Raw genomic sequence first — 24,743 nt, forward strand, 5'->3', positions numbered from 1 at the left:
ATCATTCACTCTGTGGATATGCTGTGATTTATTTTAACGGACAAAGCAACAAAGGTGTCTTGAATATTGTAGTAATGCCACAACGTAAATGCAGGTGGTCGCGGGACGTACAACACAACCTTACACGAAGGTCGCCTTTTTTTTGGAAACACATACCGTTTTCGCATTTAAAAATGTCGAAGAGCAATATGTAGCTGAACTTATGTATATCACCCATATATATGCACATGAACTGAAACATCTTCAAAAAGCGAAAGGTGTTTAAACTTTACAACTAGCCCGGAGAGCCTTGTATTGTTCTCATATTATATTCATATCTGTGCAGTTTCGGGAGTAGGGTGAGCAGGAATTCGACATTGAATGTTCTACACAGTAAAAAATTTAAGCGTAAGGAAACAATGCATCATTGGTAATATTGAGAACTGAGCGTAGTGGCACGAGAACCGCATCACAAATTGGTCCACGTACGTTAGTCTTACTGCGAATATAAATATGTGGGAGCGTTAAAATGTACCTGCTAAACAACAAGTGCTACCTCGTTGAGCATTGCCACGACGTCATGATGCCACGTCTCCGTGCAATCCATCTCCTGTTTTTCGCTGGCGCAGCTTTCTTGATGTAAGTACCGCTGCTATACACCCGATGTTATAACATTGTAGTTGTATTTTGCAAGTTTCAGAGCATGGCATCTTCATCACATTAACACATTCATGCGACGCTCATATAGTAATATGCAACAGTGATGTCTGTATCACATTGCCTAGAGGGAATAACAGGCGTACTAAACCTGTGCTCTGGTAAACTTTGCGGTAATGAGGCCATGGCGACTGTATTCCTCATTGCACATGGTCGTTACCGAAACCAGGTTTATGCTTGGTAGCAAAAGCTTAGACAAAATGTGCCTCAAAAGCTAGACACCTTGGCGGATATTGCTTCGTGTAATACATGCGCAGAATACATATATTTGGTCACAAAACAGCGCATCAAGTGAACAAAGCATAAATTAGGGGTGCAGTGTGCTTCCGCAAGCCTCAGGAAGACTTTTGCGCTACAACTGCATTTATTGGGAGGTATAATAATTACCAAAGAAAGCTACAATTTGCCGGCGCTGCTCACATTTTCACGAGAAGTGAGCGATAAACTTCACAGATAACAAAACTACGCCAAGCCTGCGTAATTTTGTACCATTTGCTCAGGCAGTGGCTGACGACGATGAGGATATATGCCTGAAGTGGGTATGTGCAAAAGTAATAGATGAACAAAAACGTGCTTTTATATTAGGTTGAAGCAGCGGACGACCCACTCGTTAGCCTATTCGCATTGAGCGACGACTGCTTGCTCTTTCGTTATTTTAAAACGCTTTATAACCCATGTTAACACGGTTGTTTTCTCGACATCAAGCTTCCTTAAGGCAAGTTTGCCTCGAAGTCCCAAGCGCCGGTTTGGCTCAGTAGTAGAATACTGGGCTCGAACCCAGCGGACTCAGGTTCGAGCCCCACTGTGTCATCGGTACTGAATTTGCTTTTCTAATTTCGTGTGATGTGGCTACAAACAGTGGCGGCGGACAACTACGGCGCCACGCGTGAGCCGGTCATCAGAGCTTTCGCTATAAAACATGGCTGATCTCTGTGTATTTATTATTAGTATAACACAAATGAGAAACTGGCTTAACATAAGTGGTGCGTATTATATAGGGATATATCAAACTTGTGCAATGTCTATTGGTGTGCATCACTTGACATAAACTCACATACATTAACGCCTAATGAAACATATTCACCGCAACAATTATTGCCCGTGTTCATGAATTAAACGTTGTGGTAACTTAAGTTGTTATACGTCTCGACGCAGCGTATTGTGCTTCGCATGTCCTTATGACATCAAGAAGCACATTATAAACTCCGGTACTCGGTATGCACTTCTTCAAAGCGTCGTCGATTAGGTACAGAAATGAAAGGGTGCGTGCTCCCAAGTAACACGGCAACCTACACCTGGGCTCATGCCCACACCACTACTCTGCACTTCCACTACACGGGAGGCAGAAAACGCTTCCTGCAAAAATCACTTTTTACACATGAAAAGAGAAACAAGTACGAACACACATATCGCTGAAACAGAGACACGAAGACAAGTAAGTATATTTTGTATTACCTGCAGAGGCCGGCAAGCCAAAATGCCGGGTTTTGCCCCGTGTATCAGTCTATCGGATCTTACCCTATCTCTGTACACACCGATATTTACTTGAAGACATTGTACCCATAGCAGTGTGCATATCTCATGCAGGATGCAGACATACGCACGTTCCAGCAACCTAATGTTTTTTATGCAACTTTGTGGTCTAAGTGGCTGAGCCTAAAGTCCTTTAACGCATCTTGAGCTACCAATCACACCGATTACCGGAATTTTCTCGCTTAGGCATCTTACTGTAGAATTTAGGAACGTTTCTGCCAGGCAACGTTAAACGCCTCCCGCACCTCTCTGCCATGCCTCGCGCGGCTTCTCGCATCGCCATGATTTTGTGAAGAAAAACGTGTCTATGCAAGTTGAAGCAAAAAGCGTGGACGTTACCCCTGAAGAGTGCCTTGAATACGGCTGTGCAACGGCCATTTCGAAGCGCGAGCAATACGGTGCGTCTGAGGAAGACACGCATGCAAGTTTGGTACAACGTGGTGGCATCTGTGGCGGAGGTCGTGCACTCGTTGGCCTAAAGAAGCGTCTCATCACTGCATAGCGACTCTCTTGTCTACCAAGGGATCACTACAGAGAAATCGTCAGGTCCCGAGGAGTCATGAACGGCAAGAATGTTAGTCAAAATAAAGTGGGCCACGCTCTGACGTTGGCAGCGCAACTCAGCCCAGCCGTGATAGCCGATGACATTGTGTGCTCCAACCACACGCAGAATATTTTCGTCGTGAGTACATGGACTGAAAAGAACACCCGAGCATAATAAAGAGTTGAAGCAATCAGAGTCAGAAAGGCCGGCTATAAAGCCAGCTCGTAACTGGCCGCACCAGACAATACGTGTAAGGGAGTCGTCAAAGGCGCTTACCTAGGCTTCAATGACGAGTAGCTGGGCAGCATGATTGTTCAGCCAAGAAATCTGAGAGCAGTGGATGTCAAATGCGTAAAGAACACTACAACGTTAATCGTTCTCTTCGACGGCTTGGAAGTGCCTAACTACGTGATGTGCGGGGAAAGTATTTTACGGTGCACGCTTTACCATACACAAACCAGTGTGTGCTATCAATCCCAAGGCCAGGCTCCCACGCGAATGTGTGCCCGGCTCCAGAAGATGTGATTAGCATGAGTTGCGGAGAGGCGTCACCGTCCAAGGATCACGTGTGCACTCCCGAGTGGGGCCTATGTAGAGGACCTCACCGTACTGCGGTCAGGCTATGCAGACAATAATTTCAAGTACCATATGTATTTCGCCGACGAAGACGTGAACGTCAATGCGCTAAGTCCTCTGCCCCGACTGGCACTAACCAGCTGTGGAACAGCAGCAGATTGCTGTCGAGAGGGCGTGCTAGGACAACCACCGCCATGGTCATCATCCAAGAGTGGTCACTTCAGCTCGAGGGGGAGCTCGCGACAAGGACCCATCTGCCGGTCGACTACAAACGCCGCCCACCGAGGATCGCTGTGCCGACTGTGTCAAGGGAACGCCATTCATGGTAACGAGGAAGGTGCCACCACTGTCACAGCGTGGCGCGGAATAGGATTGCACAACTAGAACAGGAAAACGCTTTGCTAAGCAGCACTTTTGAGCGTCTTCAAGCAGAGGTAGCTGAACACAAATTAGCAACCGCGTCGTCGCCCTCGCAGTCGTCTCCCCCAACAGGAACAGCAGACGTGCCCAATGAGATGCCGTCTGAGGAACCTGCAGAGGAACATCCCGCAAAGAGGTGAGCTCTGGCCCAGCCTCTGCGAGATGAGGGAGTGGGAAATAATAAAGACCTTCGAGGCTAATAAAACAAATAAACATTGGTGTCTCCGAAGGTTTTTCACCAACCACTCGTCTTGCCCGCAAAAAGCTAATCGAATTCCTTAACAATCCGCCTAATCCTGCCTTCTTTAAACTCCACTACAATGAGCTGGTAGGAAACCTCACCAGTTACGTTTTTACTGTTTGCCTTGGAGTCGTCAAAGAATCGCAATTGCGTGCTTCTCACGTAGGTCGCACTCGACATCCTCCTACAAATAGTTCACACTAGGGAAGTGAGAGGGGCGGTGGTCTATTATCATCTTCCACAACTCGTCTTTCTATTCTTTAATCGAACACGAGAAGCGCTTCAAATAAATCTGACTCTTTATCATCCGCGATAAACTCGTGCGGGGCTCATGGAATTGTTCTGACAGAAACGTGGCTTTCTTCAAATGCGCGTGACAATGAATTGTTTGATAATGCACAAAACTTTACTGTCTATCGCTGTGATCACACCACGCGTCGAGGTGGAGGCGTGCTCCTAGCCATCTCAATATGAATTTTATCGTGATGCATACAGAATATTCACACATCGAAATAGTATGAATTTTTCTAACAATCCGTCACTTAAAAATTGTCTTAGGGGTATGCTATCGTTCCCCTTCATCTGCACAAACGTTGTTAAGTGAACTTCACGATTCAATAAACGTAGTTGCTTCACATTTTTTTTCGGTGCTTCTGTTCTTAGTAGGTGATTTTAATCTCGCTAACATAAATTGGACAACTGGTCCACCATGCTTATCACCCTTTTCGGCTGACGCCAAGGATTTCATAAATATCTGTTCTGTTTTTCGGTTTGTGTCAACTGGTCACCCAACCTACCAAAGTAACGAGTACTGCCTCAAATACACTTGACCTAATTTTGACTAACACACCCACCTTAGCTTCCCAAATCACTTATCTGCTCGCTTACAGTGATCATTCCCTGTTTGCTTTCCACCTTAAAATGCCACCTCCCAAACAAACTATTGAGAAAAATGTGACATGTGATTTTAAAAGAGAAAATTTTGATGCCATTAATACTGAACTGTCTACTTTAATTAATTTCTTTCTTTCGCAATTAGATTGCGAAAAAAAGGAATTGGCACTGTGTACAAGCGAACTGGGATCTTTTTGCTGCAAAAGTAGGGGCCGAATTCACAAACTTTCTTTTGGCTACGCCTTTTCTTAGCCAAGAATTCTCTTATCTGGAGGGATTACTATAGCGCGGGTATGAATTTAACTTATTCGGCACATAAGAGGGCGAGAAGGACACACAATAGCCGATGAAACGACAAGGAAAGAAAGAAGTATGTGCCGATAATATCAAGGTAGCACGCAAAGCGTCTAGCATCGAGAGTATACGATAATAGCCAATGATTTGCTGCATCTAAATTTCAGTTTCGCGAGCGTCTGCTACTGCGCTTACGGGATGCCGCGTACGTTGTAATAGACGTTTTTCTGTGCTGTTCAAAGCCAAGCACTCGCCTTCCGTCAACGACTGTAGCTAAAACGAAATTGCTCGATGGCCTTAAGCTATCGAGCAATCCATGCACTATCTCGCCAAGTACAAGTAAACAACACTCCAGGTGCACCACATCAATCAAACCACGCATAAATGATGCATACAATGTTTGAAAATGTGCCTTAAATATCTTCTCTTGTTTGACGCGACCAGTTACCTTACATTTAATAAAGCTGCCCAGCTAGCAAACTAATTCGGTGCAATCGAGCACGGTATAGTGGTGAACGTAAAAGTGTTTTGTACCTATAATAAAAGGTAGTCTTTGTTACAAAATTTCTATAACAAAACACAGAAGCGACTTTTGTGCCTGCAGACGAATTGTATGCAGGCACAAATAACAGCAGTAATCAAACAAAACAGATAACAGCAGTAATCAAATGAAATTGTGAGCGGAATTTCGCTGGTTTCATGCACCGCAGCATTTTTATAAAGCCGGAATGCGAGAACGTGCATACGCTTACGCTTAGGTATGTGTCTACGTAAAACGAGGGAGACTCGTCAGGAGGTGTTCAGTGCTAATGCTTTCACAAAACACGGTGCAAATATTTCGTCCTGCGTTGTTTGAGTGAGAAAATAAAGCAAGGGACGTGTATACGAGTCTTGAAGTCGAGAGACGTTATCACACGTGCAAAAAGGACGAAAAGGGAGAGAGAGAGAGACTCTTGTTTCGGCTTCGCGAATGCTTGAAATCGATAGATAATAAAGACAATTTCCTGGCCCAGCAGACGTCAGGGATAGTTTCTGCAAAGCAGCGTCAAATGCTTGGACAGCATAAAAAAGTGGAGTACGTGCTTAAGAGAGTGACAGCCACACAGAAAGTCAGATGAAGTGTGACTGTCATTAGATGTGAGAATCAATGCTAATTAGGAGAGTTGTGAGTTAATGAGCCAAATCTTCCTTAAATAACAATAATGGAAACAAACTGAGTATTCATCTAGTAAAAAAGACACTAGTGACAGTGAATTCATAATAGTTGATTAGCGTTGTCACAGGCAGATATATATTTTTATTTTCTCATTTATATTTGGCAAATTATGAGAAGGTAGTCTACGTTAGAGCCGGCTATCCGAACGTCGTGACAGTAATGTACAAAGTAAATAGCACATGGTTATACAGTCACACGTGGCGGTTCCTATCTTTTAGTAACCTTGGGCAAACGCTATAAAACTATTTTTTTCTATTTTTGACCAAGCTTAACCAGATGTTTTTGCATTTGGCGTCATTCGAAGGAATGACGATATATCAGCAATAGGTTGAATGCAAGCACTGTTGCAGTGGACGAGCGGTTACAGCACTCAGCTACAATCTAGAAGGTACTCGGTTCGATTCGCAGTCACCGAGCACTTTTTTTTTCAAGAGGTTGCCCTGCCTGACATTATGCGTGGTTGCGGGTACTAAGCTTTTGAGAAGGTGGCTTTTACACTTGCTTCTTTCACTCCTCTTTTGACCCGAAAGTGCAGTACCATGCTCCTTCATAAATTACATAACGCAGGGTTCATATTTTCTGCTCCATCGTCTTATCGCAAAAATGTCCAGTGCTGAAATACTAATATCATACCTGGTATATTACTTTTCACGCGTTTTGATATTCGACCAGCGATCAGTCGTCACGGTGTTTTGAAGAAATAAGAAAATCTACACATGCAGCAAGCTAACTGCTCGCGGCTAAGTTGACGGCCTTTGTAGGGACACGCTTTTGTGCTAATTCGGTGGCCATCATCACAAGCAGCTAGAACGAAAAGCACGGACAGTTAGAGCAGACACAAATAGAGTGATTAGTTTGTTTCTTCTCTCCCGCTATCTGTCATGCTGCGCGCTTCAGTGTGATATCACTGTCAATGGTTAAAGTGAACTACAGCAGTTAACGAGTTATGCTGTGAGGGTCCTCTATTGTCAAGAATGGAACAGAACAATGGCAATTTGATTTGTGTAATAGAGAGATACTCTGCTTTTGGTTACTAGAACAAATTTTTAAGCCGAAGTTTATTTTTTTATTTACAACAGTTGCAGTGCAGAGAAAAAGTGCATGCACGAAAATTCGTGTATTCAGCTTGACTAGGTTTATGACCTTAATTGTAATTGCTAACCGGTATTACAATATGCATAAATATCACACACATACACAACCACGGGGGACAGCTTGCTTATTCTGATTATAATTGATATGTTGAAATCGACATATTCGACCAACGCAATGTGTACAAGATATGCCATGTAGAGTAGCTACGCTCTAAACTAATCATCGCAGGTTCGTTTCACTTAACCCAATTTCTTGCCCATGACTGTAGGTTGGCAAATGCAGCAACTTCTTCGAACACACATAATTCGTGTAAGCTTACATTTATTTTTATGCAGTACAAAACAAATTGAAATGTGAATGGCTCAGAAGAAAAAGGAACTAGAAACAAATTCAGACAAATTATTACCAAACTTACTAACAATTATAAGCAGATTCTCATTTAAAAGATACATACATACATACATACATACATACATACACTCATGTGTATATAATAATATGAATGGCTATAAAACAACAGTTCTAATGCACTCATTTCGAATATACAGAAAGTAACTTACGAGAGAAATCCACCAGCACTGTTTTGTCTGAACACAGTGTTTCTCGAACCATCTCGCAAAAGCTTGATGCATAGTTTCTGCTGCTGCCCAGTGACAAGCTGTTTTTATAAGAAACACAAGAATAAAGCCCTTGACAATGTCATGCTAAAGAAAATGGCTGGGCATCAATATTTTGTACATGTCTGCAATATCACTCTGTGTATGTACATAGCTTGGCTCATTCGCAACACACTAACAAAGCATGTTAGGACACTTGGGCTGAAAGTTGGCACAGCGCAAAGAAATTCTAGACAATATATGAACAATACAATTGTAAGGTACTAAGCTCCTTGGTGCGAACAGTGTTTACACTGGCAGCTATAGGCGCCATTTCATTTCCCCAAAACACTTTTCACAAGTACAATCAACTTTATTTAGGTAAAAGTTTCTATTCTCGCCCGTCGTGGCGATTTAACTGGGAAAGTGTCTCTTTCGGCCAAGAAAACAAAGTTCAATTATTTTCCAGTTCGTTAATTCACCCCATGCTAATATTGAGGCAGCTGGTAGGAGTGGTTTTCGAGAAAGGAAACCACCACATTCCCACCAGTTGTGGCCTTGGGTAGCTAGTTCACTTGGTCTAAAATGATGAAAAACACTCCTCTAGAAGACTTCAAAGTTTGCACATCTACACAGTTCCCATACAGCTGTCTATTAGTCTGCTTGAAAAATATTCAGTTTACTGGTAGGCAAACACTGTACACTAATTATGTGAGGTGATGCTCCAATGCACTGCATGTATGTCTTGCTGCTGGCCTCAACTGCGATGTTGCTCAGCACATATGTGTAAAATCACAACTAATACTATGCCACTGCAAAGTAATTATGTGTCATTTGCATGAAACAGGGACCAAGATGAAAGAACATAAGAACAACTACCTTCACACAGTTAGAAAAAGGTAAATACATTTCCATAGAATTTTCACAGCTCATCCTAGAATAGTAATAATGGTTATAAACACATTATTACCTCTCTAACAAAGTATTTTAAAATGCCAGCTTCAATACTAGAGCACACCAGTATCTTTGTAGGGCTTAAGAATTGTACAGGCACCTAAAAAAAGATAAGTAAATACATGCTATAGCTACATATAAATTAAAATAGATGCTTTTATTTCTAGTCTAAGTAAAGATGCACAGATGATAAGTCATTTGCGTAGTACACGTTTACATTATGAACAAGCCTATCCGAGCAAAGTATGCATAAAAAAGTTACACTTACACAGTAGAAACAGATAAGTAGACTGTTGAAGGACGGAACTGCTGAATAATGCACTGCTAAGAAGTTAAGCTGCAGCTGCGCAGAATGTTACTACCTATACAATTCAAGCTGCTCCTGACATCACAATGTGCTCTTTCTGCTGTCGTAAACTTTGAGCAGGAGAACAGTCACCGGCAGTGCCTTTATACATGTTGGTCTTCTGTGCTCTGTTCCTGACACACTGTACAAGACCGTGGAGCACCGGATCCCTTGTTACTGCTGGAACTTAAAAAAAATACAGATCATTGTTACAACCATGCTACATGCAAGAGTGTACAGCTGTTACCTATGTGCTCATATTTACAGATGTCGTATTTTCAGAAACCAATGACAAGCCTCAACACACACACAAACAGTGAAGACTGAAAATATATTTTATTATGATACAAGAGCAAAACTACAATGTTATAGATGAAGGCATGAAACATCTGCCAGGCATAAAAAGCCAATAAAATTTCTTCTATTTTGACTTTACACTAGGTGCGAGAAGCAGACCACAAATAAGTTCACTAAGAAACACAAGTTAGACTGCATTACAACACAACAGCCAATATTCATAACTTTAAGGCTGTCTAACATAGCCAGCTCACCATACGGCGTATAGGAGCAAATGGGCAGTCTAGAAGACACAAAGCACTTGTGGATTATGAGTGTGCTTGTTGCTGACTTCTATTATTCTAAAAGAAGAAAACCTATCAAATGCACTTCATCAGGGGAAATAATCATACGCAAGAAGCACAATTGGCTCCTACTAGTGCTACCAACACTTATTATTGTTGATACCAGTGTCTTGCCGTATGGATATGCTGCGTCCTGCACACAACACGAAAGGAACGCTCCATGACTTGGCTTGCATGTGTGCTGGCTGCATCGCACTGCTGCTGAAGTAGGCTAGTCACAGACAGATGAGGAGCCATGGCTTTGAAACATACTGAACGTCACCCTTAGAGATCAACAATGCATACTTAGGTCAGGTACAATTTGTACAAAAATATATATCACTATGCAATCGTCGTAAACACGTTTGGCTGATACACAACAAGCCACATCACTGAGAGAGAAAAAGCTGCATGAAGTAAAAGATGCAGTTACTAGCGCTATGTCGTCTGAGGCTTAATCAATAGGTCTTTCTCCTTGGAAGTTGTGAACAGCCAGGCAATTTTTACCCTCTTGCTATTTCCTTCCAGAGCGCTCAATCCACAGAGGGAGTCACAAGCTCGAGAGCTCAATAAGGAATCAAAGTATTTGTGCTCGTTTAAAAGCACTAGCTTTTGAGTCTCAGACGATGGGAGTTTCATTCAAAAGCTGCAGGCTTTCAACTTTCTCAATTATCTTGCTATTTAGTTCTATATATGTTGAATAAGAATTATGTGTGAGAATAATACAGGTATCCACTGCAAGCAACCACGCTTGGGTTTTCAATGTGTGCACAGTAAGTGGTGTTTACTTAATCTTAGGCATTAAAGAAAAACTAACCTTGCAATCAGCCGTTAGGCAGTTTTGTGCCCTCGAAGCTCCCAAGCAGACCGCCGTCCTTCCAAATGAGGCTGCCATGCATGCTTCCAGGCCACATCCGCTGAATGATAACAGTCGCAGCAGTGACATAGACTTGCACAGTTAGGTAGCACGTGTCCTTGCTCCAAGTCATGATGAGGATTGATGTCCCAGTGTGTGCAACCGATGCATCACAGGACATTAACAAGCCAATCACTGCGATCTGTTAAGGGCCGAAAACGAGATATTTAAAAACAATCATTAAAAGCACTCACTTTCAATACTTCTTTGACGAAGCTATCACTTCGTCAAAGTGACCAAAATCTGCTATAACCACTTTGAAACCAACTGAAGCTTCATGTAAAATTTACGTACCGCAATACATATGTCCTAGTGAAGTATAGTGCTACCACAGTGGGAATCGTCTATAGAACTAATCTTCCAAAATAACATAAATTTCTTAAGTGCCACCTGGCTTCTGGAAAATAAATTCACATTAACTTTGCAACTATCAAACGTGGTAAATCGACAGGCCCAACCTCATGATCAAACAAGAGCTCACTTTTATCAAATCACAGAATCTTCTGATGTATTTGCTCCGTATTATATTATATACATGTATATAACACTAGTAGCAAATTTTTCATGCTTCAACTTACCACAGGAAAACATTACATCTGTTGGGCTCAAAAACTTGCACATGTTATAGTACTGCGTGAATTATAGTACCGGTGAAAGTTAGTTCTGCAAGGTGAACTCACCGATGCCAGAATTTAGTAGCCGTCGGTGTCATGAGAAACCAAGTGGGCTCTACGGCCAACAGGCAAAGAGCATCTGCAGACTGAAAGCTGCCGATCACAGCAATGAAGGGCTGGCCAGGCGTGCACGTTCATTGATAAAGTGTAAGAACTGGCCATGACCGGCTGTTGTCAAGGCTCTTGCCGTGCAAAACGATGGCCAGACGAACTCAGAAACCTGTAGTTAGCCTGTATTGGCCTACAACTTCATCCAAAGCAAGGCACCTTTGAAATCTTTGCTCTTTCTGGGGGCCGGAGGGAACCTTGACGTTCACGGGCTCTCGCTGCCACATAGAACTCTCAAGTTCTTACCGAAGAACAGTCTAGGCGCGCTGCCAAAGTAACACGGTCCACTACAGAATGTAGCATCTCGCAGCTTTGGTTCATCACATCACAGCGCTAGGACTATGGTTATCACAAAAAGGAGAAGTGACGAGTTAACAAACAAAAGCGCCAAGCTCCACACCACAACGTCGCAGGGCAAAACAGTTATGAACGCTGTCTTTCAGTTTTTGGTCACACGAGCACAGCTTGTTCACAAGTCTTGGAACGTCAACACAGCACCACTGTTCACAACGAACATCGTTTCACACCCGAACACTAGATTGCTCTCAAGAAAATAGAAGCGTACGGGCGAACCACTGGCGAAGCAAGAACCGAACACAGCACGTAGTTCATACGTTTTCGTACGTACTTGGGGTCACTCAAGTAACGTGCCAAAACGCTGTCCATCCAAAATGTCGCACAGCACCTAACAGAGACACTGGAAAGTCAAGCAAACAAACTGTTACCGGCACACAAACACACATTGCAGGCTTCTCGAGTGCTAGTTGCCGTCGATACACCGACGCCGATCCCCGCTTGATAAACACACCGACGCACAGGCTTCGCTGCGCTTCACCGTACACCATTGCACTGCCGCAGCTTTCCACACTGCTTACACGCACCGGAAGAGCTGCCGTAATCACAACGCATCCGGTCGAACGCTGAAGTAACTTATGCGAAAAGCGTTTGCTGAAAGTCGCACCGACCGATATGCTGTTTACGACGCCATGTTGTTTTCGACAACTGTGCAGCACGTAGAGACCTCTTAGAAAGTACTTGCGCTATTTTCACGTCATGAAAAAATTTTCTCTTATGTGCGAGGGGGTGTTATGACAAACATGACAGGCGTGCCAGATGAAAGAAGTGTTTTGGCAACGTCACGGAGTGAGCTGATGTAGAGGGTATTGCTTCACAACCAATCACAAGCTGTGACCGTAGGCCAAGTCGTCGTCTGCTCGTGTTTGTCGTCTGCTACGATCAGAGCATGCGATAGGAAATTCGCCTTAATTGATTGAATAATTGATATGTGGGGTTTATAATCCCAAAACCACCATATGAATATGAGAGACGCCGTAGTGGAGGGCTCCGGAAATTTCGACCACCTGGGGTTCTTTAACCTGCACCCAAATCTGAGCACACGGGCCTACAACATTTCCGCCTCCATCGGAAATGCAGCCGCCGCAGCCGGGATTTGAACCCGCGACCTGCGGGTCAGCAGCCGAGTACCTTAGCCACTAGACCACCGCGGCGGGGCAGGAAATTAGTCTTCGCAACGCTATTATTCTGGGGTCAAGTGGTCGCTGCGTCGCACAAAATGCATGTCACTGGCTCGCTCCACCTTTGAACGATGTTCGTGTGCCAAGTTAAATGGCTGGTATTTGACGCAGGGATGAATTCAGCCAAGGTTTGCTCTAGAATTGTGAGGGTTTGCATATTTTCGGTGTCATACAGAGTTAGTTAGGGTCATTTCATTCCGATTGCTTGCCATACTATCACGGTTCATATTGGTGTCTGAACAGTGAAGGTGAAAATGCATGATTTCTTTGTAGTTCCATGCATAATCCCGCACACCCCTAATACGCTTTGGTTTACAAAGTACGCTTTGTTCCAGATCGTCCCAAAGTGTATCGACAGCTGTATTTCAGAGATCACACTCATTGGACCGTTAAAGCCAATGGAAGTACACTAGAGCACAAGCTTTATAAACCACTCACTAAAAAGTTCCTCTCATTTTTATTTCCAATAGCGTGCAAGGAATGTGCTCCCATTAACCTCTTTGGTGGTAATTTCCACCAATGAGGCAAGGATCCTAAGTCGCACTTTTAATTGGATGAGATGGGGCGCAACACAACAACATAACAAATAAGGTTGATCCTATGCCATGCCGCGTTCGATCGACGACCATTCACGTATCACATTGGTTTTCATCCAACCACAAATCTTTACATGCATAATTTTACGCTACTGACGCCAATTAGTATTCCTAAATTACTGCGACATCGAACTTATTGGATGACGGTGGTTATCAACACCATCCACTGCGTATAAGGGACACAACACACGAAACTCAAAGCGCCGGAAGAATTAAAAACGCACCAACAGTCATCAGGCAGCTCTTCATAGGCGTGAATGAACTCAAAACCAGCCAGGGCACCAAAGTATACCGCCGCAGCGGTAGGTTCTAAGGAGCCACATTGTTTCTAAAAGTGGGCCGGACCACACTTAGAATTTTCTCTCAGCCACGCTGTTTTTACGCACAATTTCGCTTCGTAAATATACTTACGAGCACTTTTCGGTGACGTAAGCAAATATAGCAACTGCATCACCACCGCTGAAATGTTCCCGGGCAGTCACAGCGCACTTTATTTGCAGCCCCGATGTAACAACGATGGCCTCTTACGACGTTTTTTTTTCGTTTTGTGAATCGACTTACGCAACAAAATTTCTGTTGCGCAAAAATGTATTCGTATGTGAGTTTTGTGAATCCGGCCCTAGATGAACTCGCCAAAAAATGCATTCCCAACCGTATCCCCATCTCTAATCAGGAAGCACCATGGTTCAACGCCTACATTAGATAGCTATCTAACCGCAAAAATGACTTTATATACTTGAGAAACTAACACCCACTGAAGAACGCTGTGTGGTTTACAGACTGCACGCAAAGCGTATGTTGCCGCCCAGAAATTCTGAGATTCTCCCTTTCTTTCTCGCACACTGCCAGAAACGCTCTCAACCAATGTACACTATTTTTGACGCCTAAAACACTTTGCCATATAACAGCATACCTCTAGTAGATCATTTTGACAACGTTGTTCGTACTAAGATGTATGCCTATCTTCTTAATAACACTTTCAAAAGCAACTCTTCCTTAGTTGGCAACGTCAATCTGTTTCACGCGCAGAACTCCGACTATATTGTCATGCCCCCGATTTCCATCAATCCTTCCGGTATTGCTAAACTTAAAAATAACTTGCCCATTCACGCTTCTCGTTGCCACGAGAATATTGGTTCTAAATTTATGAGGAGCATCGTTGCTTACAGTTCACTGATACTAACAAAAATATTTCAGCAATCTTTAGATGCATCAGCTATTCCTACCCAGTGGAAAATTTGGAAGGTAGTGCCAATTTTATAATAAGGTAATAAATGATCCCCGAATAACTGTCGCCCGAATTCTCTAGCAAGCACTTTCTGTAAACCATTAAAGCATGCAATTTTCACCAACCTTCAAACATACATTACCACTGACAATTTGAGAGCCCACATAAGACACCTCTGCCGAGTTGCTGGTCACCATGTTGCAGTGTTGCCACTTCAAGGTCCACAAGCGATGTTTACAAAGATTATTTCTGCCCATAGAGAATGCCTTCCTTTTGGCTTCACTCCAGCAACAAGACCAGCGTCACCTCCGTGGTGCCTACAACAGCCACAGGTGTGCCTCACTATTCCGGGAATAACGAAGAAGAGCCGTCAATGAACAGTGGTCCTACGACAGGTGACATTATTGCTACTCAACGAAAAATACGGCCAGAGGACCCACATTTACACCGATGGATCGGTCTCGGCTGACAGCTCCACTGGTGCTGTTGTCATCCCGACGTACCAGGTCACTATAAAGTTCAAACTATCGCATAGAACAACATCCACAGCAGCGGAGCTTGCCACCTTACGTGCTGCTATTCTTATATCGCGGAAGCCCGGCCTTGATAATGGGCTGTGTTCTGTGACTCTAAGGCATACCTTCAGAGCTTGCAATCAGCTTTACGACAAAGGGTGCAACTACAACTAGTGAATGAAATAAGAGAAGTGCTTCACAAATTTTTATCGAAAGGACATGACGTGGTCTTTCAGTGGTGGCCGGAACATTGTGGTATTGTCGGTAATGACCTTGCTGATAATCCTGCCCGATCCGCCCACGCGGACGCCCAGACAATCCCAATTCCATTGTCGAGAACCGACGCTTCAAGGGGCCTTCACTCGTTCGCTAACACAATGTCGGAAACTTGGCTGATTGACCCCAGTGTCGGGAACCGCCGCCTACACAAATTGGACCCATCGAGAAAGCTTCAAGTTCTATCGGACCTCTCCCGCCAGGATGCAACTTTACTGTGCCGCCTGTGGTTAGGAGTAGCTTTTACGAAGGCGTACTCCTTTTGCATAGGAAGGGCGGATAGCTCCCGATGTGAATCGTGCGACACTGACGAGACAATAGAAAATCTACTGTGTTCATGTGAACGTTTTGCAAGTGAACGCAACTTGCTGCGTGAAACGTTAGGTAATCTAGGCAGTAGACCGTTTTCCGAAGAGAAAATCCTTGGTTCATGGCTCTACGCTTCGCAGGCCAGCAAAGCGATGCGGGCATCGCTAAGTTTTCTAAAGACGACCGGACTAGGTGACCTTTTATAAGCGTGCAATGGACAAGGCCACATCAACACACGTGTTGCCCTTCACTTCTCTCTCTCTTTTCCTTTAATCCCCTCATTTCTTCCCCAGTGCAGGGTAGCAAACTGGACGTGTGTCTGGTTGACCTCCCTGCTTTTCACTTCTTCCCTTCCTTCTCCTCCTTCTCCTCCTTCTTAATAGCTTCCTTGAACCTAACTCCTTTTCTACTCCTCCACAATATGGCTTATGCAAACATTCTTCATGTGACACGCAACTCATATCATTCACTCTCAAACTGCATTAGACTTTGAATGGATCATCATACGCCTACTGTGTTTTTTATACTTCAGTCAGGTTTTCGATAAAGTCTTTTATTAGCGACTACTTTTCAAATCGAGTCTACTAATCCTTGACAATAACTTACTAAATTGAATTGAGTGTTTTTATCTAACAGTATTCAGTACGTAACTGCTAAAAATCACATTTCGTCATCTGCTGCGGTCCACTCAGGAGTAAATCAAGGGTTGGTTCTTGATCCCTTCTCTTTCTTATTCATGTTAACACCACACGTCTTCAATTTCTTCTAAGAATCATCTTTTTTGCAGATGATTGTGTCATTTCTCGTGAAATAACCTTTGATAATTACATTTTATTCCTTCAATCTCATTTTAACACCATAGCAACCTGGCGCAGCACATGGAGAATGAATTTAACATTGACAAATGTACGGTAATGCACGTAACAAGATCACTCAACACCCCACTAACATACTACCTAAACAACGTCCCGCTTGACGATGCCCAAGCAGGTGCCCTCTTAGAGGAGCTTACTTTTGACTCTGATGAAAGAGGCCATCTGTACCCTAAGGAGTTGCGAAGGATCCGCCTCAGGGGTGACATTCACAGAAACATGGTTGCGTTGATAGTTCACGTGGACGCGTCGGGTGGAGGCATAGCCAGACAGGAACACCGCTATAGCATCCCGAGACGCGGTGAGGAAGTTTGCCTCCTTCCACACTGGTCTGTAAATTATGGTGCCACCACGTTTCCACACCGCTGTAGGGGCTGTTGGCTCGGGCACAAGGGTCGTGTCGACTTCGGTGGTTGGCAGGGGAGAGGTATTTTGTGATGTGGCGAAGAATGACAGAGGGTCTTCTCCTTTCAGGTAACTCGTTCCTGTTGTTGCAGGAGACAAGACTGGTGTGTAGTGATCCCAGAAGGAGCTTGAAACTGACGAAGTATTCGTATCAATTTCAGTTGCGTCGGCTCTCGGGTCAACATACGTGAGCTTCAAGGGCACTCTCGTGTGTCGTTTTGCCACCTTGCGCGTCGTCTTTTTTTTTTTCTTCAGCTTTGAAGAAGCTGGTGCGGTCATCAGTTCCTGCTGTTCGGCAACAGTGGCCGATGCAGATGCCTGTTCCTGTTGGGCCTCTTGTGCCGCCTTTTGGTGTTGCGCACGGGTGCGCGGTAAAGTCGCAATGGCTTCATTTTTGCGTGGTTCATGAGTGAATGCCTCGGGCTGCTGCTTGTGACGTTTTTTTATAGGATTCTGAAGATGTGCCCTCCAATAAAGTGGGCTTCCTCTGAATCCGCCTTCAAGTGGGGGAGGATTCCCTCAAGCTTCTTCAAGAGCTCGGAGGCCCCGAGGTCCAGCCCGTCCTCGGAGATCCCCAGCTCTATAGTTAGCCCTTATAAGAGCTGCGCGCACGAATGCGTTGGATAGGGGCGAGAAAAATAGCCGAGAGCACAAAAAAACATCCTCTCGGTTTGAAGACCGACGGACGACCCCATCGCGTCTTTTCTACACCTGTACCGAAAGGGGCACACATGTGTTCAAGGAATGAAAAAGGACTTCCAGAGGGGACTGGAGTGCGCGTATCCCCCGAAAAAGTTTGGACTGCTTCGGTATAGTCAGCGGACGTGCAACCAGCGAGAAGCGCGGTCGTCGGTGTCGCGAGGATCGCATAGGCGTCAAGCATGGAGTGGCCCGCGCAACGTATGGAGACGGCTGCATTACCGGGCACTCGCGTCGTCTACTAAGCTGGCGACATCTTCAGCAGCACCTCGTCAATTCCCATACATGCACCTGTATGAAACCATTTATTGGGACTTTTTTTTCTACTGTATATTAATATAACAAGCTTATCAATTGTAGTTGTGTGTGCTGCGTCACCCGTAGAAATTCAGAAGCGCAAGCATTATCCTTTTCTGGTAATTTTTTGAAATTCCTTTAATCTTATCATGTTGTGTTCCTTATTAAAATTCCGCATATTTGTTTTATTTTTACCTGATGCAGTGTTCTTTCACAGCACAGTTTATTCTGCAGTTGTTATTTTTCATCACGCGAACTCCTGTTTTTTCTTATTAAGTAATTGTTTGTTAACTCCTGCCTTTGCAGTTGTGTTAAATGCTTGTTGAATTGAAATCTCTGACCCTGCTCTCTGAGTACGTCGGTCAGACCCTTACGTCACCACACGTGAAACCCCGCATGGGTCAACTGACCTGCAAATCGTTTCGAAGTGAACCACGTCTAAGCCTGTCAGGCGTGGCTAGCTGAAGCGTAAAGCGGAAGCCTGCGAGTCTGCCGCACGTCGATGTTAGATTGGCGCGGCCTCACGCGAAGTGTTTGACAAAATCTGGCTTCTACAGCAGGACGTGCCGACTGCGTGGTGATGTATGGGAGACTGGTGTAACTCTGAGCGTGTAGTATGTAAACTTGTTATTATTATTTTGTCTGTAGATTATTGTTAGTAACAATGGACGACATGTAGTTCGGTAGGCTTATTGAACAGAGCAGATTCTGCGGCTTTGTAGGCAAGGAGCTATATATTTTCGTCTAACAAAAGAAGTAGACTTGAAGATGAGTGCTATGTCAAACGCATTAGGTACAGGCAACATCTTGAATTTTCGCTAGAACAGGAGAGAGAAATCTAGGCTTAGAATTGAAAGGAAGAAAGAATGCCTGGGACTCTGTACGACATGGTGACATCGCAGCTCAGCCTCTTGAATTCCCAGTCCTTAGATGTAATGCATGAAAGATGCAAAGAGCCCGAATGCGTCGAGCCGTTAAGGGCCAGGCAGTTTAATAGTGCTGATGAGGCGAACAGCAGGTTCATAAGTGAACATAATGTGTTAGCTTCCGAAAGTCCTGTTGTGGCCACAGAGGCTACTGAAAGCCGAGGTGATGGCGACGAGCGGCTGGGTCGACAGAGTCTTGTTAAAAAGGAAACCTTATCTTTTTCTGTAATAGAATTGGCACAGTCACGGAGTTTGTTCATCGCCATGGCAGCTGACTGGGAGGACGATCGTAGTACAACCAGCCCGGCAGACGATAACCCCTGCACAGACAGTGGCACAGAGATGTGTGCCGCCGCACATTGTGAGCTGGACAGTGTAGTGGCAAGTAGTTCTTTAAGGAATGAGCAGAGCAGCCCTGAAACGGACACTTGCATTGTTCAGCCGCCGTTTCTGACGGCAAGTCAGAACGTGAAATGTTCAAAAAGAAATCACCCCGATTGTGTTGACACTATAGCAGTTCAGATCAACCAGACGAGGTGTGCTCGAGATGTGATGAGAGGACTTCCCAAAAGAAAGCACTGGGCAACATGCAGACAAAGGACGTCGCAAAAGCAAAGACAATAGAAGAACGAAGGATGAAAATCATCCCACGAAATCGGGAATTGCCAATAGGCAATCAACGCAACAAAAGATTCGTTTGCGTTTTATGGCATTCGCCAGTCGTGTGGGTCCCCATACTCCAAACGGCCAACGAGTGGAGGGGTGAGGAACGCATTTGTTTTTGGAGCTCGGAGGAGCCAACTTCCATCCCTCCATCGTCCTGCTTGAAGCGCGAGGGGCACGGAGAAGGAGCGCCCTTCTGCCGAGCGACACGACGTGGTTGGGAAACGCTTTTTCGCAAAACGAGGCGTCGATGAAAGCATGCCTGCGAGGTATGGACGAGCGGGAAACTGGCATGCGCGTAGCTGCCATCATTTCTTTTACTTTCCCTGTTTTGCTGAAGCGGCTCTGAAACCACATTCACCTCGAGTGCGAGTCAAAACTATGAGTTATTCTTCGTGAGGGGAGCACCACCAAATATAAATTTCTCAGAAGCAGCGCTCGTATTTTTTGCCTCGTTTTTGCAGTTTCTTATAAGGTCAGAGGCCTCTCTTACATACAGCGTTTTTGAGCATTTGTCTGCATTTGTTTTTGTGTGATATGACCCACTGTTTAAAACTTAATTTCAGTCTCATATTTCTAGAAGTTTTTCTTTAGAAGCCTCAAGTGATTTACGTTAGCAAATGGTAGGCTTCTTTGAGAGACTCTTACCAAACTACCTCTGTGTTCGAGGTCTATTGCGGCACGCCTGCGTGCTAAACGTAACGAGATGTTCTTGAAAGCTTTGGTTTTATTTTCTTCATGAAGTGCATCGGTTCATGACTAATACGAGGTATGTGCACAAATGTGCATCTATAATTAGGATTTGTTTTCATTTTTTCTGTTTTAAGGCATCCGGATATTTGATTTTTGTATACCGCTTAACGCGGGTATATTGCTATCAGGCAAGAAAGAATCATTTTGACCCTTTGCTTTAGAGGTGTGTTATTTCTTGTTGCACATGTGTGGCCGTGACGTGGTGTGCCAGTTATGACTTTCATCGCATAGTGACCGTGAAGTGTAGTGTGCCGTGTGTTCTCTGCAATGTTCTTCACGTCAGTCAAATGGTGTGCGAAAAAGAAAACGCATTGGTGGACGACCAGAATGCCGAAAGCTCTCGAACAATGCGCGTTTGTGAATTCCTTGAATCATACGCAGTAATAACCTTGAGGAGAGGGTTGTGTCACAAATGACTGCAAATATCGTCTTGCTCGCACGCCCCATAGTCCAAAGAATGGGGGCCTTTGTAATGGAAAGACGACACCCACCAAATAATGACCTTACAACTTTGACTGTACCGAAAGGAGCACACATGTGTTCAAGAAATAAGAAATGACTTTTAGATGGGACGGGAGCACGCGTACGCCCCGAAAAAGTTCCGTCTGCTTCAGAATGTCAGTTGACGTGCAACCAGCGAGAAGCGCGGTCATGGCTGTTGTGAGGCTCGCGTGGGCGATGAGCATGGAGTGGCCCGCGCAACTTGTTGAGACGGCTGCATTACCGTGCACCCGCGTTACAGTGTACCAGAAGACGGCAGTGGACTGAACGAGGAGGCCGTGCCGCATCACTTCTGATTCTCCGGCGGCTGACAGTAGCGGTGACACTTTAGTCCCATGGTACTGAAGATTTCAGAAGCGTCTGCATTGTGAGCACGCACGCACCGTAGCCTGTAAAGCGTCTAATTGGTCCTTTTTAGCACGTCTAATGCGTTTCTGAGCCCTTATCAGCGGACGCACCTGCTACATGCCATAGTGCACGAGTGAATATGTAGGCAAGCGAAAATTGCGTTGATACATTCACAGTTTCAAGAACCTGCCGACCCACAAAAACAAACATAAAGAAAACAAATGTCAATCGGAGTTTGGAAGGATCCGCCTAGCTTCTCGTTCAAGCAGCGCTTTGAGCTGCGTTACATCATAAGTGGCTACTGGCTAACTGCAAACAGAAGTATCAAAACTGTGAATAAATCATACGCTCATTTTTTCGGCAGTTTCTACGATATCAAAAGTACAGTGTTGCTCGTATGCGCCTACATGCGCTCGATTGTTTCACGAGAAATCCAAGTATAAGTAACGTTGTCACAACAATCATATTGATGACGACTCAGTTTTATGGTGCCAGTTTTGTGGAAGATATTTTTTTGCTTACTGAAAGGCTTATTACATATTAAACAAATTAAAAACAACACACAAACTTATTGAAAAGTGGCAATTGTATAAATATCCCTTCTGGTATTCTACGTAAATTCTTTGTAAGCAGTTCTCATTTTGTACCGAAAGCATAAATTGTGCTGCTTTTCAAATATTCTATTGGCGTAGCACCATTGCAAGCCAGAAAATTTATGAAGATATTTTGTATCATAAGCGGAGTTCTATTATTAAGTGTCAAAAGTGTAGGCAGATTGTGGTGCATCTTGTTTTGAGAATTGAACTTGTACATGCGCACAGTATATACAAACACGCTAACATAAATGAATATATAATATATATATATATATATATATATATATATATATATATATATGGGATATGACACAACGGGAGCGTTGTCAACAAGGATAAATATCCTTGTTGACTCCCGTTGTGCCATATCCCATACCTTCACGAAGACTAACTGGTCCATTGAATTATTACTCCCACAATATATATATATATAAATATATATATATATATATATATATATATATATATATATATATATATATATATATATATATATATATATATATTGTGATGACGTTTATTTGAGCAGAGAAGTCGCAACGAGGTTGCAACAAAAAATGGCCGTACGGTAAGTCTAGCAAAGGCGGCACAGGCTCTCGCGCAAGCAGAGCATGGGTGTTTTCGTCATCTTCTGAAGGCGCATACACGTTGGTGCCTATGCTGCACTACAATACCCCCGGGGTGAAGGGTAGCCATCCTGGCGACTCAGGGAGGAGGCACAATGAAGGGGTCGTAGTAGGACTTGAGACAGTCGACCTTTATGATCTCGCGTCCTCGACGGCGCAAACCTTGATATTGTGTTAGTGCCTCGATGATGTAATTCACCGGGGAGGTCGCGGCAATGACACGGTATGGACAATGGTACCGGGCAAGAAGTTTAGAAGACAGGCTAGGAACGTGCTGGGGCACCCAAAGCCACACAAGGGAGCCAGCACGAAACGTAGGAGCTATGTGGTGAACGTCGTCATGTCGAGTTTTTTGTAGACCTTGAGCCTCACTTGTCAGAGATCGAGCCAACTGACGACAGTATTCAGCGTATCTGGCGACTTCCGAAAGCGGGGAGCACTCAGATGCATCAGGGCGGTACGGGAGTGTAGTGTCGAGTGGGTGGGAAGGTTCGCGGCCTTACAACAAAAATAACAGGGAAAAACCGGTAGTCAAGCTTGAGTTGCGGTGTTGTAAGCGAAGGTAACAAAAGGTAATACAGCGTCCCAGTTAGTGTGGTCCGAGGAGGTTAGCATCCTCAGCATGTCGCCAAGTGTGCGGTTGAACCGTTCATTGAGACCATTCGTCTGTGGATGGTATGCGGTAGATTTCCGGTAGATGATGTTGCATTCTGCGAGAATAGCTTGAATTACCTCTCACAGGAACACGCAACCCCTATCACTGAGTAATTCCCGTGAAGCCCCATGGCGGAGAAAGAAGCTGCGCAGAGTGAAGAGTGCAACTTCGTGGGCGGTCGCTGCCGGTAGAGCTGCAGTTTCAGCGTAGCGTGTCAGATGATCGACGCTGACAATAATCCACCGGTTTCCAGAGCCACTATATAGGAGGGGGCCATAGAGGTCAATACCCACGCGGTCGAATGGGCGAGCTGGGCACGGGAACGGCTGTAACATGCCAGTAAGGTGCCGCGGACGTGTCTTGTTTTGTTGGCAAGTGGTGCGATACTGAACGTATTTCTGAACAAAGCGAGACATTCCTCGCCAGTAATATTGTTGGCGCAGCTTTCGTAGGTTTTCAGGACACCTGCGTGAGCACTTAGGGGATCTGCATGGAAATTCATGCAGACGTAAGAGCGCATGTGAGTTGGGACAGTAAGGAGCCACTTCCGACCACCAGACATGTAGTTGCGGCGGTACAGAATGTTGTCTCGTAAGGAAAAGTGGGCTGCTTGCTGGCATAGCACTCTCGTGGAAGGGACAGCAGATGAATCGGTAAGGTAGTCTACTAACAAGGCAAGGTAAGGGTTTGTACGCTGCTCCGAAAGCATGTCAGTGGTGTCGAGTGGCGACAAGGTGAGAAAAAGGGGTGACAGACAAGCCACATCTCGTGTTAATGGCGATCGGGAAAGTGCATCGGCATCCGCATGCTTGCAACCGCAACTATTAACGACACAGATGTCGTATTCCTGCAATTGAAGTGCCCAATGCCCCAGGCGTCTGGACGGGTCTTTTAAGGTGAACAGCCAACATAGAGCGTGCTGGTCTGTGACCACGTCAAAAGGATGGCCGTAAAGGTACGGGTGAAACTTCGTCAGCGCCCAGATTATGGCTAAACACTCCTTCTCTGTAACAGAGTAATTCAATTCAGCCTTCTTGAGAGCACGACTTGCATAAGCGACTACGTATTCGGTTGGGGTCCCTTTCCGTTGTGCCAAAACTGCGCCAAGACCGACGGCACTTGCATCGGTGTGAATTTCTGTGACAGCAGTGGGGTCGTAGTGGCGAAGAATAGGTGGTGATGTCAGCAGGCGGCGCAGCTGGCGAAATGCGTCGTCACAT

At 44.7% G+C, this 24,743-nt stretch overlaps 2 long non-coding RNA genes across 2 annotated transcripts in view; one reads left to right on the forward strand and one right to left on the reverse strand.

Moving 5' to 3' along the window:
- The first annotated feature begins 201 nt into the window (after positions 1 to 201).
- The window catches only part of LOC142786673 (uncharacterized), a 188,620-nt gene continuing 164,078 nt past the window's right edge, over positions 202 to 24,743 (forward strand). Inside the window, exon 1 of the long non-coding RNA XR_012889113.1 lies at positions 202 to 618. This is a non-coding gene — a long non-coding RNA (uncharacterized LOC142786673). The remainder of the gene's footprint in view (positions 619 to 24,743) is intronic.
- On the reverse strand, positions 7,814 to 10,441 carry LOC142786706 (uncharacterized). The gene is made up of 2 exons (XR_012889126.1): positions 9,328 to 10,441; positions 7,814 to 8,167 (listed from the first exon to the last, which is right to left on the reverse strand). It is a non-coding gene; the product is annotated as an uncharacterized LOC142786706 (long non-coding RNA).

Source organism: Rhipicephalus microplus, unplaced genomic scaffold (genome assembly GCF_043290135.1).
Source record: "Rhipicephalus microplus isolate Deutch F79 unplaced genomic scaffold, USDA_Rmic scaffold_28, whole genome shotgun sequence".
Lineage (NCBI taxonomy): Eukaryota > Metazoa > Arthropoda > Arachnida > Ixodida > Ixodidae > Rhipicephalus > Rhipicephalus microplus.